This window comes from Zalophus californianus, chromosome 3, assembly GCF_009762305.2.
Source record: "Zalophus californianus isolate mZalCal1 chromosome 3, mZalCal1.pri.v2, whole genome shotgun sequence".
Classification (NCBI taxonomy): Eukaryota; Metazoa; Chordata; class Mammalia; order Carnivora; family Otariidae; genus Zalophus; species Zalophus californianus.
In genome coordinates, this window is record NC_045597.1 from 12,606,569 (window position 1) to 12,623,274 (window position 16,706).

Below are 16,706 nucleotides of genomic sequence, written 5' to 3' on the forward strand. Positions count from 1 at the left end.
GGGGAGGATGGGGTCCCCATCCTGTCAGCACAGCCATGTGGTGATTTTAGTTAGATCAATATTCACTGGTACATTGTTGTGCTCCGTCCGTGTGATCTTCACATAAGCCACACCATACGCTGTGATTAGTTTTCCCCTTCATGCACGATAATAACCCTGGCTTGTTGGCCCTGGAGTTAATCATTCCTTTTCAAGTTTGCTTATTTTTCTACAGATCCTCACAAATTCAACCTCCAGATCTCCCTCGGCTTAGTAAATCTCCCCTCGATGTGACCAAATACACGACATGTCCTAGCAATTTCATCATCTTCAAGAGGTTTCTTCTGGCACCTACTGAGGGATTTGTTAAACAGAAAAACACAGGCCCGGGATGGAGTCACTTGCCCCCAGGACAGCAAGCCAAGACTTAAATGCAGTTTCAACGTCTGCAGGAGTAGACTCTTAAGCCAATTAATCCGGAATTTTCTGGTTAGCACCTATGAGGTGATCTGCCCCTGGACCCTCTCCATCCCGCAAAGGAAGATGCGGTCTTCCTCATCAGCATGATGAGACACCCCGCCCCCCCAGCCCTTTCCACAACGGAAGTCCACCTTGCCAAAAATGATCCTTTCCTTTCTTGAGCCAATAACTTCTTGCCGCTCTCCCCTTCCTATAAAAACCTTCCATTTTGTATGCCCCCTTGGGGCACCCCACCCCTCCTGGCCAGGTGGGCTGCGGCCTGATTCTGAATCACTTAAAGCCAATTAGATCTTCAAATTTACTCAGTTGAATTTTGGGTTTTCTTTCTTTTTTTTTTTTAGCAGATTATAATCTGGAGGCCAAAAAGATCCTTGTAAAACGATCTTCAAATCCCCATCACTTCTTGACTTTGTGACTTCCCCTAACCTGTATTTCATGCCCTTTTCTCCCTTAGTTATTCCTGGTTTTGGTTGGGCACTTTTCTATAGGTTGATTCCTGAGAAGTGGACATGGAGGGTAAATTTTTCTTGGGTTTTGCATGTCTAGGTTTTTATCCTGTCTCCCATTTGCTTCACATTTGGCCGGGTGTAGAGTTCCATTTGGGAGCTATTTTCCCTGGGAATTCTGAGACCATCCCCGTGGTCTCTGAGCTTTTCAGTGTCACTATTGAAAAGCCCAAGGCATTCTGATTATTGGTCTTTCCTAGGAAAACGTTCTCTCTAGAGGCTTGTAGGATCATCTCTTGGCTTCTGGGAATTTGAAATTTCATGGTGACGTATGTTGGTGTGAGTCCATTTTTTTTTTATTTTAATTCCAGTTAACATACAGTGTTATATTAGTTTTGGGTGTACAATATAGTGATTCAGCACTTCCATACATCACCCAAGTGCTCATCTCAACAAATGCATTCCTTAATCCCCATCACCTATTTCAGCCATCGGCCCAGGCGTGAGTCTATTTTTATCTGTTGTGCTGGATGCTCTGTGGGCCCTTTCCATCTGGGAACTCCTCTCCTTTGATTCTGCGACACTTTCATGAATTTAAAAAAATCCTCAGGCCCTGGGTGGCTCAGTCGGTTAAGCCTCTGCCTTTGGCTCAGGTCATGATCTCGGGGTCTTGGGATGGAGCCCCGCATCAGGCTCCCTGCTTGGTGGGGTGTCTGCTTCTCTCTCTCTCTCCGCTGCTCCCCCTTCTTCCCCCATCAAACCCACCCCTGCTGGCACTCCCTCTCTCTCTCTCTCTCTCAAATAAATAAATAAAATCTTTTTTTAATTTTTAATTAAAAAATTAAAATTAAAAACTTAAAAAATCATCTTCCCTCCATTTCCTCTGCTCTCTCTAGAACTCTTGGTATTTAGATGTTCCTCCTCTTTGACCAGACTCGAATTGTTTTATTCTTTCTCCCCTACTTTTTTTTGTTTGTTTTGTTTTTGAGAAATCCTCAATTTATTTTCCAAACTCTCTAATGTTTTTTTTTTTAATTTCTGCCATCATGTCTTTAATCCAAAGAGTCTTTCTAATTACCTGACTCGTTATTTATGATCACATCCAGCTTGTATTTCAGGCTGATTGTTCTGCTCTCCTGACTTCTAGACACCACTACGGGTATTCCGAAGTCTTCTTCCCCTGTGTTGTCTATATTCCCTCTAAGCCATTTTTTTCTGAGTCGCTTGTTTCTTAGTCTGTTTTCCAAATGGCACATTTCCTCAGATAAATTATGATTCTTGGCTGTCTGCTCGGATTTAAGAGGAGGGGTCTAAAGAGCTGGTTGGAAGCTCTGTGCACGTGACCGTGGTCTACAGATAGGGAAATCTGGATGAACCATTTTATTGCAGAAACCCAGAAGGTGGCATTTTTAGATCGTTTTCCCTTCAGTGGATCCAGAAAGGCGTGGGGAAGCTCCAGGAGGAGGAGGACTGGGCGGGGGGGGGGGGGGGGGGGGGGGGGGCGGGAGAAGGGGTGGGAGCTTACATTCATGCGGAAACCCTTCCTTTATGCCCACCTGTTGTTTGTTAACCAGTACCTTACCCCCAGTTGTGTCAGCTGTCTCCTGAGCCTGTGACCCTTGGTTTTACCCTCTCCAGAGATGAAGCCGCCATTGAGCTGGGGGGTGGGGGAGGGCGGAAGCACCCAGCTGTGCGGGGGGGGTGGGGGGACAGTTAATGATCGAATTCTGACCTGCTGCCCCACCTTCCGGCGTGCTTCCTAAGGTACTGGTGCTGCTGATTGCTCAGGTGCGCATGCGCGCGTGCAAACGTGTGTGTGTGTGTGTGTGTGTGTGTGTGTGTGTGTGTGTGTGTGCAATTCCAGTTCTATTGCTTCCCTACTACTGGCTTGGGATCCAGTTTTCTGAAGTCGGCTAAGTTACCCTTCATCTATCTGCTGTTCGGCTTCCAAAATTGTCAATATTGTCTTCTCTCCAATTCTTGTGAGTTTATACAGTTAAAAATATATATTTCACCATCTTTACTGTCATTTAGTGAGTTTAAGGAGGGAGTAGATATAAATATTTGTGTTCAGTCCTCATCTCTATCCAGAAGTCCTAATTGCAGCCTTCTTTTTAATGAATATGCTTTCTGTCTCTATTCTTTCCAACAGTCTGTTCACAGTGCTTGGGAAAGCTGCCTCCTCCCCCAGGTGTGGTTCCCTGACCCGTTTTCCCCAAACCCAAAGCCGCCTGCCAGACCCTGGCAGGTCAGCTTGCCACGCGCGCTCCTCCCACGGGAGCCTGTTTGCGGCATCCACTCAGGACAGACCTGATGGGGCTGAGACCCCAGGGGTCTGGGAAGAGTGGAAGTGTCCCCCATCGACATCCTGACCCTGAGAACCAGACAGCCTCAAGTTCTGATCTGGCCATCTTGCATCCAAGAGAGCGGTTTTCTTATTTGTTTTGTGTTTAGTTATTTTCCATCTGCTTAGTCGGTTAGAAACAAGAAACAAAACAAAACAAAAGGAAAACCTGGTGGTGCACTTGCCTTAGGCTGCAAGTCACAGAAATCCCAACCTAAACCTCCTTAGGTAACGTGGACTCGGTTGGGCCATGAGTTCAAGCCCTATGTGGGGCTCCACTTACAAAGTACAAAATAAAATCTTTAAAAAAAAATTGGATGGGTAGCAATGGGACCAGGACCGAAAGAAGAGTTTTGGGGGGATAGTGTTTGAGGTAATTGAGAAATCACGAAAGAGAGCAACTTGAAGAAAGTGAACCCAGAAGGAGGACTAGTGGAGGAGAACAGGGGTCATGGGAATCTGGAGGGAGAGGAAAGCCCACTTGAGGCACCATATCAGTTGGGCCCTGTTGTGGGTTGACCTCCAAACCCTCCAAAAACATATGTTGAAATCCTAACCCCTTATACCTGTGGATGTGACCTTATGTGGAAACAGGGTCTTTGCAGATGTCATTAAATTAAGATGAAGTCACACTGGAGTAGACTGAAACTGATGGAAGGCCCAACATTCCCGTTTTTAACTGGAATTTTGTTATTTGCTTTATTCGAAGGTATATTTTTCAATTCTCATTGATTCATTTAGATATTAAAAATCCTGCCTTTTCTGCCATAATAAAGTGCCCAGATGATTTCCATGATAACATGCTAGCCTAAATCTGAAACGTAAAGTAGTCCGGAGTTGTTAAGAACAAGCTACTGGTGGCGTAATAACCTTTTCCAGGGGCAGGAACAAAACCCAGGCAAAGCCAGGTGGGATCTGAGGCACGGTCTCCCAGCACCAAACCACCCCCACCCCATTCTTATGGCTCCTTAAGCCCCATTCCAACTGGAGAAACCAAGAAGCAAGTTACCATCAGCTGGTTGGCAGGGATGAGAAAACCGGACGAGCACATTTCTCCAGAAGAAATATGGCTCATGAGGAGTTATGAAGACAAGCGGGAGAAAGGCGCTAACATCAAAGTCAGCCCTGGTGACAAGCTCTGGTTTCAATCCTCTCTTTGCCTCAGTAACCCCACCCCCAGTCTTTTGATAATTTAGAGAACCAGACCTGCTATAATCGGAAGAATTCTACATCAAGAGACACACAGAAATGTGGCTAACATCCCTTATTGTCACGCTCACTGGCTCTCTTTGACAACTTACCTTTGAAAAAAGCTTCAAGTGCATGGACTGGTTCTCTAAGAACATTCTAGCTGAAACCACATTTCCTGTTTTTTCCAGGGGTAGTTTCCACAGGCCCTTCCAGATCCGGTCTCCACCCATCTCCTCTCCGCTCTCTGTCCCGGGACGCTAGTCTACAGGGACAGTATCAACGTCTCCCTCACTCTGGCTTCTGGTTGGATTCAGCCAAGGAAAGGCAGGAGAAGGAAGTCCAGAAGTCCCTCTTCCAGATTGCCTTGGTTGGCTGCATCCCCTAACAGCTGAGGTGCTCTTTCTGGCTTTCAGTAACGGCTCCCTCCTTTTGCCCCTGAGGTCTGGCACTGGTGAGGTCTTTATTAGACCCAGGTGCTTAATGGTACCTGTAAGCTAACAAGTTAGCCTCCCACAGTTTCATGGTATGGTAGAAGACACAAGACTCCTGGCTAAAGCAGAGTGTCAGCATTATCAACCTTCTCCTGGGAGGGTTCCTAAGCCCTAGCTGCCACAGGTGACACAAAGAGAGCCAGGTGGGTCGCATGACAGGGAAGAAACCCTGAACTTAGGCAGCGCAGATCTTTTATAATGGATGGAAGCATGCCTGCCCTTTGCTTCTAGGAGAAACGATCTCTGTCATCCACGGCTGTTTGCTATTCGTATATCCTTGAAAGATAGGCCAGAACAAAGGCATCTTCAGCTCAAAAGATGTGCAAAACTGCAGGAAACCCAGAGACAATTGTCTCCCAACAGATAGCACAACATATTACACAAGCTCTATAATTCAAACAGGGACTATGGGCCGTGGAAAGACAAATGGAATAAAATATAAACACCAAAATGGACCCAAATTATGTGGGAATTTAGAATTTGTTAAAGGTGTCATAGCAAATCATTGGGAGAAAACATGGACTTTTAACAAATGGTGATAAGAAAATAAGGTCATTACTTGGGAAAATAAGTTGGCTCCGTATGTCACGATGTACTCAGAATAAGTTCCAGATGAAGCAAGGATGGAAATACTTAAAAAATGAAACGATGTGGAATCGATGGTGGAATATTGCATCGAAAGAATAATTTTATACCCTACCTCTGGGAAATAGTGGAAGAACTTAGCTTTATCTGCAAGTTTCTGGGTTGTTTTAAAGGGCTAATAAATGTAGAAGGAATTATAGAACATTGCATTTTGAATCATCATTGTAATGATTGATTAAAGCTAAAATTATCGGGCGCCTGGGTGGCTCAGTTGGTTAAGCGACTGCCTTCGGCTCAGGTCATGGTCCTGGAGTCCCGGGATCGAGTCCCGCATCGGGCTCCCTGCTCGGCAGGGAGTCTGCTTCTCCCTCTGACCCTCTTCCCTCTCGTGCTCTCTATCTCTCATTCTCTCTCTCTCAAATAAATAAATACAATCTTTAAAAAAAAAAAAGCTAAAATTATCAATAGATGCTCAAACCATTGGAAAAAAGTTTGAGGGGAGTGTGGTCAGATAATAGAATAGAATTATTATGAAATCCCCTGACGTGGACTAATTGTACCATCGGTAAGAGAATGTCTTTGCTCTTATGAGATACCACGAGTGAGAGAGACAGAGGAAGGAGAGTGAGGGAGAGAAAGAAAGGAGAGAATCAGAGCAAGGAAAGCAATGTGTAAAAATGACTCAGATCGGTGAACTCAGGGGAAGGGTATATGGAGTTTATTGTACTTTATTGTGGTCTTATAACTTTTCTGATGTCTGAGGTTTTTTTCAGAATAAAAAGTTCAAATTAAAAAAAAACGTAAGCATTGGAAATGTTGTTGTTTTTTTTTAAGATTTTATTTACTTATTTGAAGAGAGAGAGAGAGTGGCGGGAAGGGCAGAGGGAGAGAGAGAATCTCAAGCAGACTCCCAGCTGAGTGTGGAGCCTGACATGGGGCTCCATCTCATGACCCTAAGATCCTGACCTGAGCCAAAAATCAAGAGTTGGACTCTCAGTCTTCTGAGTCACCTAGGTGCCCTAAGCATTGGAAATGTTTAAACCAAAATTTAATGAGCATGCCTTGGGAAGGCAGATGTGGAAGAATTTTCCAATTAATTTGATTATATGGCACATTTTTTTGGACATCTATTCCACTGTTCTGGACATATGATCACGATGAAGTAAGATATTGTAGCAGTAAGCTGTCCGTTTGCCCTCCCCCATGAGCTGGTATGGTTCCCCCTGGGGTCCTCACTCCCTGTTAACTTGTAAAGTCAGTATCCTTTCAAGGCCAGGTATTATGTGGCTTGGTACAAGAGCTATTTTTTATTTTTTTATTTTTTTTTTAAGATTTTATTTATTTATTTGAGAAAGAGAGAATGAGAGACAGAGAGCATGAGAGGGAAGAGGGTCAGAGGGAGAAGCAGACTCCCCGCTGAGCAGGGAGCCTGATGTGGGACTCGATCCCGGGACTCCAGGATCATGACCCGAGCCGAAGGCAGTCGCTTAACCAACTGAGCCACCCAGGCGCCCCAAGAGCTATTTTTTAAATGTCTGTACCTCTGGTATGTTTTTCTTCCTTTACCTATTTATTCCAAAGATTTCTTAAATTCCAACTTATTTTGTCTGAAAGCTCCAATCAAGCACATTTCTCTATTTAATAGTCTGGCGGCTGTTCCCCTGTTAATGGGGCTTCAGTTCACATCGGGTCAGGAGCAGAACCAGCCCATGCTGGACAGTTGGTGCTCAGCTCAGGAGAGGGCATGCAATGGAGTCAAGGGTAGGCTCTGGGAGATAGAACCTGGCCTTGGGCAGTAGGGATGCAGCTACAAGCTTGGGGTTTCAAGAGCAGGCTTTGGGTCCCTTCAAGACTTAGGGGACAAGGCAAGATCCCAGTCCTGGAGAAAGAAGGCCTGGGGACAAAAGAACGCAGGGTCGGAGTGGAGACAAGATGGGAGCTCAAGTGCTAAAATGCCCATACCAAACAGAACGTGGGTCTCAAAAAAGAAACACAGACACCCCTTCCTTGAGAAGGAAGTGGGGGTCAGTGTAGGGTGAGCCGCAAGATTCATGTTATCACACACAAGCTCTTGAGCTCACAACTCGTTCAGCTGTTTGGTTACCCTTGATCTTTGCCTTCACTGTCCTTCATTCACACCCAGCCCCACCCCGACTTCCCCCATAGACCGGTCATTTAGAACCGTGTAGACTCTGTGACTATAGGTGCGTTGAATGATTATTTTGGCTGGATGGGAATCCATCAATACCCAGTTGATGTTGAAGCCGAATATCAAAGACTAAACTCAGCAAAGTCTGAACTCATGGGCTACAGGAATAAATCTGAAATATCACCAAAGAGTATTTAATTATTATTGCAATGGTATCATGAAAAAAACTTAGAAGTCAGTTTTTAAATTTAACGTTTTGATGTAGAGACAGTAATTTCTCTTGTGATCACTAAACCACTTTAGGCTATTAGTCACTCACTATCAACTGAACTCAGTGGGGATGTGAGATTTTTTTTTTGCCTTAGCTTTGCCAGGGCAAGGACTGATGTTGCAAATGTTGTCAGTGTGGGGTCTCGGATAGGGGGGCCACCAAATGTGGGGTGACCCAATCGGGTTGAGGCCAGGGGCAAGGGCAATGAGAGAATTCACCCAAAGCAGAACAGAGGACATACAAGGTTGTTGACTATCGCTGTGCTGATCAGAGTTAATGATAACTTAGATGCTCGGGATGGGTGTGCCCGAAAAGATGGAGAAGTTGGCTCCTTGACCTTGCATGGGCGCACCTGACAGCACAGCTGAATCATGGATTTTGGCCCAAGGCCGAGACCACAGCTAAGCGTCCTAGCAGCCTTATCTGCCAGGTATTTTTCAGGAAAGCTTTCCTGGTCTTTTCTGCTGAAGGTTTGGGAAGGTTGAAGCTGCCGCCTAGGCCCTTCAGCCAACTTTAGCAAGTGGCTTTAGCCTGAGTGATGAATTAACTAAACCTTCCTTTATAGATCATGCATCGTTTCCTAGAAAGACTCAGAACCCACCAAGCCCTCTTGCCCAACCCCCGCACCTCTGAACATCTGGTAACATCTGTAGCTGACACCATTGGGTCTGCACATGATCAAGTGTTACAGACCACACTGCTTCCCTTTTACTGATTAACTGCCCTCAAATTCCTTTAAAAAATCACTGGGCCAGGCAGAAACCTCGGAGTTGGTTTTTGGGCAAGAGTCTGCCTTCTCAGGGCACCTGGGTGGCTCATCATGAGCCCAGGGTCCTGGGATCGAGTCCCACATGGGGCTCCCTGCTCAGCGGGGAGCCTGCTTCTCCCTCTCCTCCCCGTTCACCCATGCTTTCCCTTGCTATCTCTTGTCTCTCTCTCTCTCAAATAAATAAATCTTAAAAAAAAAAAACAAAAACAAAAGAGTCTGCCTTCCCCCCCAGGTGGCCAGCCTCTGGAACAAAGGTCATACTCCTTTCTAATCAAAACTCGTCTCTTGAGTATTGGCTCAAGAGATAGGGACAGCAGCCGAACCTGGGTTCTGGGTAGCCCGGTGAGGTACAACGGGATTCAGGGCACATGCCAAGGTGACTGCCAGGGCTCACCCCGGACGGGTGGCGGGGGGGGGGGGGAATGGATGGCTCAGACCCCACAGCTTGACGCGTTTGTTCTCTCTGTCGGGACCTGCAGAGGCAGAGGCTGTCCCACGTCCACACACCGTGGGAGCAACGCCCGACACAGAACTGGCCATCAATCCGTTTCTGTTGAAGAGGGGAATGAGCGAACAAAGGAGCAGGAATGAGCAGGAGACTGTAGCAAGGTCAGCATTTAATGTGAGGTAAGACCAGCAGTTATCTGCCCCGAGGACCTGTCTAGAGGCAGAGGCTTTGACCTTATGATTTAATCGAGATCTTTTTCACAACCTCTGACAGCTTTGCTAGAAACCCACCGGAGGGGCCTGGGCCGCGGAGGGCATGTTTCAGAAACCGCAGGACACCCACTCCACCAGAGAGCCCTGGAAAGAACAGCAGGACAAGGGGCGGTGCTTCCAGAGCCTTCCTCGGAGGGAGGGGGAAGGAAGGCTTGTGATGCCCTGCCTCCCGCGGCAGCCCCAGCGGCAGCCCTCAAAACAGGCTTCTGAAATTGCTGGCTGAATGGCTCTGACTCACCACCTGACTCGTTCTTGCTCTTAGTTTCCATTATAGAAACCTTATCTTGTGCGTCAAGATCGGAGATAAAAACGTGAGAATCTAAGAGGGTGGGGGCAGGGGGGGGTTGGGCTGTGTGGGAGGAAGGAAAGGAGGACAGAAGCCCTTATAAATCCGGCCCCCCCCCCCCCCGGGTGTCTCTAGCCAGGAACGCAGAGCAAAGCTCTGTTCCCTCACTGTGGCTGCTGGTGGCCCAGGGAGGAGAGAAACTCACCCCAACGGGGAGCTGCTCCCACACCCCGGGGCCATCCCACAGGCTTGATGGCTACTGGGTTCTGGCTCAGTCCCCTAAACCAGCTCCTGAGTCCCCGACTCCTAACACAGGGGTGGCTTTTGTAAGGGCAAATACAAATGCAAAATAGGAAGTTTCATTCTCCCAGTGGAAAGGAAGGGGAAAAAAGACTCCTCACCTCTCCTTTTTCTTTCAGGATTCCTTTCTCCATCCTTCTCAAAGGCTCATAAATCTTTTTTATGGGCCGCAGAAACCCCTTGCCAGTCTTACAACTCAGGATTGTGTCCTCAAAGACCTGGGGGCCATCTCTTTGTCTGTAATCATCAAGGAAGGTAACACCCCGTTTCCCCAGGGGGAGATGCACCTAAGTTTCACCTGACTCCACCTTGCAAGACCTGCTTAATGTCAACGACTTATCCACTTAGCTATGAAGAGAGATGCGTTCTGTCTTTGCAACCCCTCCGGCTGTTGGCCTGTGATGCTCATCACATTCCGGTTTAATGTGGTTCCGTAATGAACCTGTTTTCTTTCTCTTCTACCTTCGTGGTGGGGTTTTGGGGGTCAGGAGTCAATTTTGTTTTTATTGTAGTCCCCATACTTTGTCCAGCATCAGGGACATGATTTTCACATTAAAGACAAGTGGGGAGACGCGAAATCCTATTGACCCGACAAAGGTGGTCCAGCCCCAGCCTTCTGCAGCTTCTCTCCCAGATTCCTAACCATTGATATTCCCCTTGTGGGCTCTTAACTGAACAGCACGCACTCCACGAGCATCAGAATATTGAACCTGAAGCCATAGGGACAGAATTTCGGAAGTGACCTGAGAGAGCTGGTGAGAGCTGGTGATGGTCCATCTCCAACCTGAGAGGCCAGGGAACAACCCAGTGTGGTGACAGTCCTCTGAACTGCATCACTCCAGGGTGACTTCAAATCCCTTGTTCAGTCCTGGGTTTGTGCCCTGCCCCGGAGTGTGGCTGTCCTCTCAGCAATTAAGGAGTCCCTCCTACCACACAGGACATAATTATCCGCTTCAAGATACTCCCTTCCTGGAACGACCGGGGTTCCTTACCCTGAATCACACCCCGGAACTCGCATGAATTGGAGCTGTTGTAAGCTTTAACCAGCATCTTCTTTAGAGATGCAGAGTCATCTGGGAAGGCTCTGCAGGCATACTCACACCTTAATCAGGTCGCCTTTTGCAGTTGGCCACCAAGACCTCATACTTGGAGATGGAGTTTTAGAAGGAGAAGGGGAGGGCTGAGGGAAGATTGATTAAGGAAGAAGTTATTTTAGGGCTGGGCATGTAAGCAGGTGCATCGGCAGGGAGAGGCATCTCAGGACGTTCATGGACAGCTCGGAAAGCCAGCCTGCGGGGCAAGTCAGTCCTGTAGGCGGTCAGATCACTGCCTCTAGCAACCAGCCCAGGGAGCGAGACAACAACCACTTGAGCAGTTGGGCAAAAATGGCCAGGACTTGACAAAGAGCTGCAAGCTTCCCTTTTGGACCCACTTCCAACTTAGCACCAATCCGAGAAAACCAAATGTGCACCCTAATCCATCACCCCGATGGATAGGACACCCCGATTCTAGTTAGCCTGCCTCCAGCCTCCGCAGGCCAGCGGCCTCCAATCAGGGCACCCCCGGAACCCTCCCTTTGAGCTTCCCAGTCTCTGCCCAACCCAAGGCTGGTGTCCAGCTCCCTTGCTCCAGCCAGCACTGGATGAGTAGTCTCCACTGTTCTCGTTTGGTTGGCCTTCATTTATTTCTCTTGTCTCAGGGGAGAGAAGATGCCATCCATCCCGGTGGAGGGGGGCCCGGCGGCAGCGGGGAATGATGACAGGGCAACGTCCTTCCCTCCTGCTAAGGTGAGTTTATATGACACATCCAGGGGACCAGAGATGATTTTTAGGATGGAGCGAAGTGAGTGGCTGCCACAGGCAGAGGCTTATGAAAGACATCATGGCACGTGTCACGTGTCAGCTTCCAGAATCCCGACACTGCCTTCCCTGACAGGCCTGCCAAGCGTCCCAGCCCACCCTCCCCTGACGAGGAGAGGGTCTGACAGGAGCCTGGGGTGGCTTTCACATGTTCTGGAAGCACCTCCCCCACAGGGATACTCCAGTTACTCCAGCCTCAGACCTGGGGGTATCATTTTGGAGCTTCACAGGAAATGCACTGGCCCGTCTCCTTTGGAAAGCAAACAGAAGTCCCACCAGAGGTCACCCTGGAAGCAGGAGGAAACCACGACGGACGACCCTCACAGCATCAGCAGGACTCTGCTTGGCAAGCCCTTGGGGGAATCTGATGCCTGGTGAAACGGGTGACCAGATACAAAACACAGGCCGCCTCTTCTCTGCTACCCAACCCTCAGACGAAGGCTGAGTCAGCTTCCCGACAGAAACAGTGACTCAGACCCCGCGGGATAGAGCTGCAGGCGCTTTCTCCAGCTCTTCCTTCGTGAAATGGAATAACTTTCCGTGAAAATATTCAGAGGAGGTGACCCTTGCCTTCATCCTTTATGCTAAAGCCTTCGGGAAGAGACTCCTATTTCCTTAAAAGTGATTCTCGCACATTATGAGAGAGTGTGAACTCAGCCGTGTGGGGTGCTCCGGGGTTTAGAAAGACACACACCAGACCAGGCCCCCAAATGTCTGTACCTATCAGAGATTAGATTGGACTAGACGTCCTGGTTAACTCCAATATTGTTCTTCTCTTGTTTGTTTTCGGTACTGTCCACAAAAGTCCTGGAGGCCTTACAGAATTAAGGCCCTGCTTGAAAGGAAAGACGTCCACAAAGCAAATGCCAACAAGCATCTATGTGGCTGGAGCCACCGCGTACCAGCGATGTTTCGATTTCATCTTGTCATCAAAATGTAGCCAAAAATGGATTGAGGGCCATCCCAGTGGGCTGGTGACAGCAGTGATGTCTGTTTGGTCTGAGAACATTCTCGAAATGACACCCGTGTGAATACTTAACCCGGCGGATGCACTGGATGCCACTTTGCAGACCTTTCTTGACTTAGGAGAAATGTTTTCAAAAGTCCCCCCAAGGAGACGTGTGGAGCATTATTATCAAACTCGCCGTTTCTCATTCTGTTCCAAGCCCCTTTTAGTACAAGTACAATGTTGAAGCTATTATCGTCCCGGGAGACTTTCTCAGCCTGGCTCATTTGTCACTGTCTGTCACCACGCTGGGATTCTTTCACTTCCTGTTCCATTCTTGTGCTTACGCATCTTAATGCTCCCTATCTATCACTGAACCTTGTTTTAGCCAATACGGGTTTGCGGTGGAATTAAAACTCCATCAGGAGGAGAGACAACACTATCGCGAGCTTACCACCGGAGGCTGCTAAGCATTCAGATCCTGGGGTTCTCTTAGAGGCTCTCGGGCAAGGGGTGAGCCTCCTCTGACCTGGACACCAGCGCCCTTGGAGCCCACGTCGGTCTAATGATACGAGGATGCTCTGATAAGAACAATTTACCAACCGAAGGGCAGTGAGTCGAGAATGGTTTTTTTATTATAATGAGGCAGCGTACGGCTTTTTCTTAAGAAAAAATGGTAACTCCCAGGACAGGTCATATTCTTTCCTCATTTAAGGCGGTGTGTCCTCATTTGGTCTGGAAATGTCAGAGAGCCTGAATGATTAACGGAAGATCTTGGGAGAGGCTCAGGGCTCAGCCAGCGCTTCACTGTGTACTGCGGGGAGATAGTTAACCACTCTTGACCTCAGCTTTGCCAGCTTGCTTGCTCTTAGTCATTTTGCAGAAGAATACAGTACAATTTCCAAAGTGAATGAAGGGGATGCTTCCAGGGTTGGGACAGACCCAGCAGATACAAAGCAGTGGCCAGTTCTAGATCAACCCAAGACAGGGCTGAGTGCTAACTGTCTACACTGTGCAAAAGCCATCGATGTCAGACTTTTCTACCAAAATGGTTTCTTGAGATCAATTTCTTGCATCACTAAGCGTCTTGTATACAAAAAATTCTTTTTAGGCTTCCCCTGGCAACAAGCACATGTCAATCACATGGATACTTGCACATGGCTCTGCCAGAGTTATTCATGGGACTCTGAGCCCCTCTGCCTCAGCCCCATCAGGAGCAGAGCACCCCCACGGTCTCCTGTCTCTGCCTTCAGTTTTACTCGCTCCCCTATGAGCACGGGGCAGTGGTTGCCTTGTGCTGCTTTTGCACCCAGAGTGTAAAGCATACAGAATATCAAGTCCTTCTGGGGGCGACTGGGTGGCTCAGTTGGTTAAGCGTCTGCCTTTGGCTCAAGTCATGATCTCAGGGTCCTGAGATCGAGCCCTGCATCGGGCTCTCCACTCAGCGGTGAGTCCGCTTCTCCCTCTCCCATTCCCTCTGTGATCTCCCGCTTTCTCTCTTTCTCAAATAAATAAACAAAATCTTAAAAAAAAAAAAAAGAATATCAAATCCTTCCACTCAAGGACCCGTTTTGGTGATGGGATCCCCATTCATCAGTGTCGCAACCCCAAATTATGTAGTCCCCAGACCTCACCGGCCATTATTTTGAAGACTTTCTCGATGTTTGAGCCCTGCACTTCTCCCTGGACTTTGCTATCGCTGTGACTACTAGTGTGTAGACTTCCTTAGCTACAGACTGTGCCCGTCCAGCCTTGGGTATCACCCGACCCAATACACTGGAGTTCGTAGACTCCCGTTCCTCGTCTGCCCAACATCACCGCCTCCTGGCTTCTGGCCTCAGCGTGACCAAGGGGAGGAGGAGCTCCCGGGCCAGGCCAGGCATGAGATTGCCTCAGAGCCATTGTCGGAATCTCCAAGAGGGGGCCTCACACAGCCAGGCCATCATGACCGCTGTCTCCCTAGTTCAGTGGTTCTCCAAGTGTGGTCCCTGGATCAGCGGCAGCATCTAAGAATGAGTTAAAACGCACAGCTGGGAATTCCCCCAGGAGCCACTGCTCTTCCTCTTCCCCTAAGCGGCCTGAGGTGACCTCTGAAAATGGTTCGCTATTCGCTTGACCCAGAAAACCCTACGAAATCATGTAAATCAAGAGGTTCAAATCTTCGTGTTCACTTTAAGAACACACATGAAACTGCCCAGGCCATCAAGGGTATGCGTATCTGAAAAGCCACCAAGTATCTGAAAGACGTCACTTTACAGAAGCAGTGTGTGCCATTCCATCGCTACAATGGTGGAGCTGGTTGGTGTGCCCAGGCCAAATAGTGGGGCTGGACACAGGGTCGGTGGCCCAAGAAGAGCACTGAATTTTTACTGCATATGCTTAAAAATGCAGAGAGTAATGCTGAACTTAAGGGTTTAGATGCTGATTCTCTGGTCATTGAGCACATCCAGGTGAACAAAGCCCCCAAGATGTGGCGTAGAATGTACAGGGCCCATGGTCAGATTAACCCATACATGAGCTCTCCCTGCCACATTGAGATGATCCTTACTGAAAAAGAGCAGATTGTTCCTAAACCAGAAGAGGAGGTTGCACAGAAGAAAAAGATATCCCAGGAGAAACTGAAGAAACAAAAACTTAGGCCTGGGAGTAAATTCTACACAGAGTAAAGGCAAATAAAAATTAAAATAATAAAAAAATAAAACGCACAGGTGTACTCAATCAAACTGGGCATGAGGCCAGAAATAGGTGCTTTCACAAGCCCTGCAGGTGATTCTGATGCACACAGGTGAAGTGGGCTGGGGGCGGGGGAGGGGGTTTCAAGGAAGGCTCTGCCGACATATTGTGCCCTTTACACGCCCCCTTTGTGATCCAGACGGTCACCTGGAGGGTTCAGAGCCCTCAGCTGGCCCACGGGCCTGCCAGGCCATGACCTTAGCCCTGGATTTCTGGACTGCAGCAGGAAGTCATCCCAGATACCCAGACAACCAAGGACAACAGGCCAAGATTTCCTGAAACGAGAGCCTCATGAAGACAAAGGGGATGCAGCGCACACAGCCTTGCGTCACCACCATCTCCCAGCACCCCCACCACCCTGGCTGGAAGGCCACCGTGCTGTTCTGCTCCAGGAAATGGACCGTGTCACAGTGACCCCAAAGGACCACCCGAGGCCGACCGTAGCTCAGCAAAGTTGACCTGGGAAATACAGGATTGGAGGTAAGTTCCCTGATTTTGAGTTTTATGCATCCAGTAATCACTGAAGAGGGGCATATTGCCTTGCCCCTAAAAAAAAAAAAAAAAAGAAAGAAAGAAACATAGCGTGAGCACTCCAAGACACCTGGGAAGATGAAGGTTAGAATAAATCCGCGTGTCAAGTTAATAATGAAGTATTTTACATTTATTAGCTTTTTACGTTCCAGGCATTATGCTGGAAGTTTCCTAGCTCGGAACAACTGCGTATGAAAAATACATGTTGATAGAGAGATGTCGGGCATGGAGGGGATTGTGCTGGTCTCCGAACACTCGGGTTTGGGTCTCAGTTCTGCCGCTAACCGCAAGCTCAGCGCGAAACAGGAGATAAGCGGTGCTGGATCCCTGGGCTTTTGCAGATCGGTACATGAGAAAATGCCTAACAGGTGCTCAGGAAGTAAGTTTGGATTATAAATGGCCACTCCCATTGTACACATAAGGAACGAAAAGTTCAGAGAGAGGCTCGATGCCAGCTGCACGGTAGAATCGCCCGCAGGACTTTTTTTTAAAAAAAGCAGTAATCCCCACGCACAGCCCTCGGCGCAAGCGGATTGAAGCCAGTGGGTTAAAGGAGTGGCCCGAGGTCCCACTGACGCTGGCAGGTGGCGGGGCCGGTCCGGGCGCCCAGGTGTGCTGATGCTGAA

The 16,706-nt window shown here is 48.3% G+C and overlaps 1 long non-coding RNA gene and 1 pseudogene across 1 annotated transcript; both read left to right on the forward strand.

The window, feature by feature from the left end:
• The first annotated feature begins 9,476 nt into the window (after positions 1-9,476).
• LOC113920066 lies at positions 9,477-14,208 on the forward strand. The gene is made up of 4 exons (XR_003519221.1): positions 9,477-9,736; positions 10,131-10,444; positions 11,711-11,798; positions 12,676-14,208. It is a non-coding gene; the product is annotated as an uncharacterized LOC113920066 (long non-coding RNA).
• A 704-nt stretch (positions 14,209-14,912) lies between these two features.
• LOC113920500 lies at positions 14,913-15,482 on the forward strand (annotated as a pseudogene).
• The last annotated feature ends 1,224 nt before the right edge of the window (positions 15,483-16,706 follow it).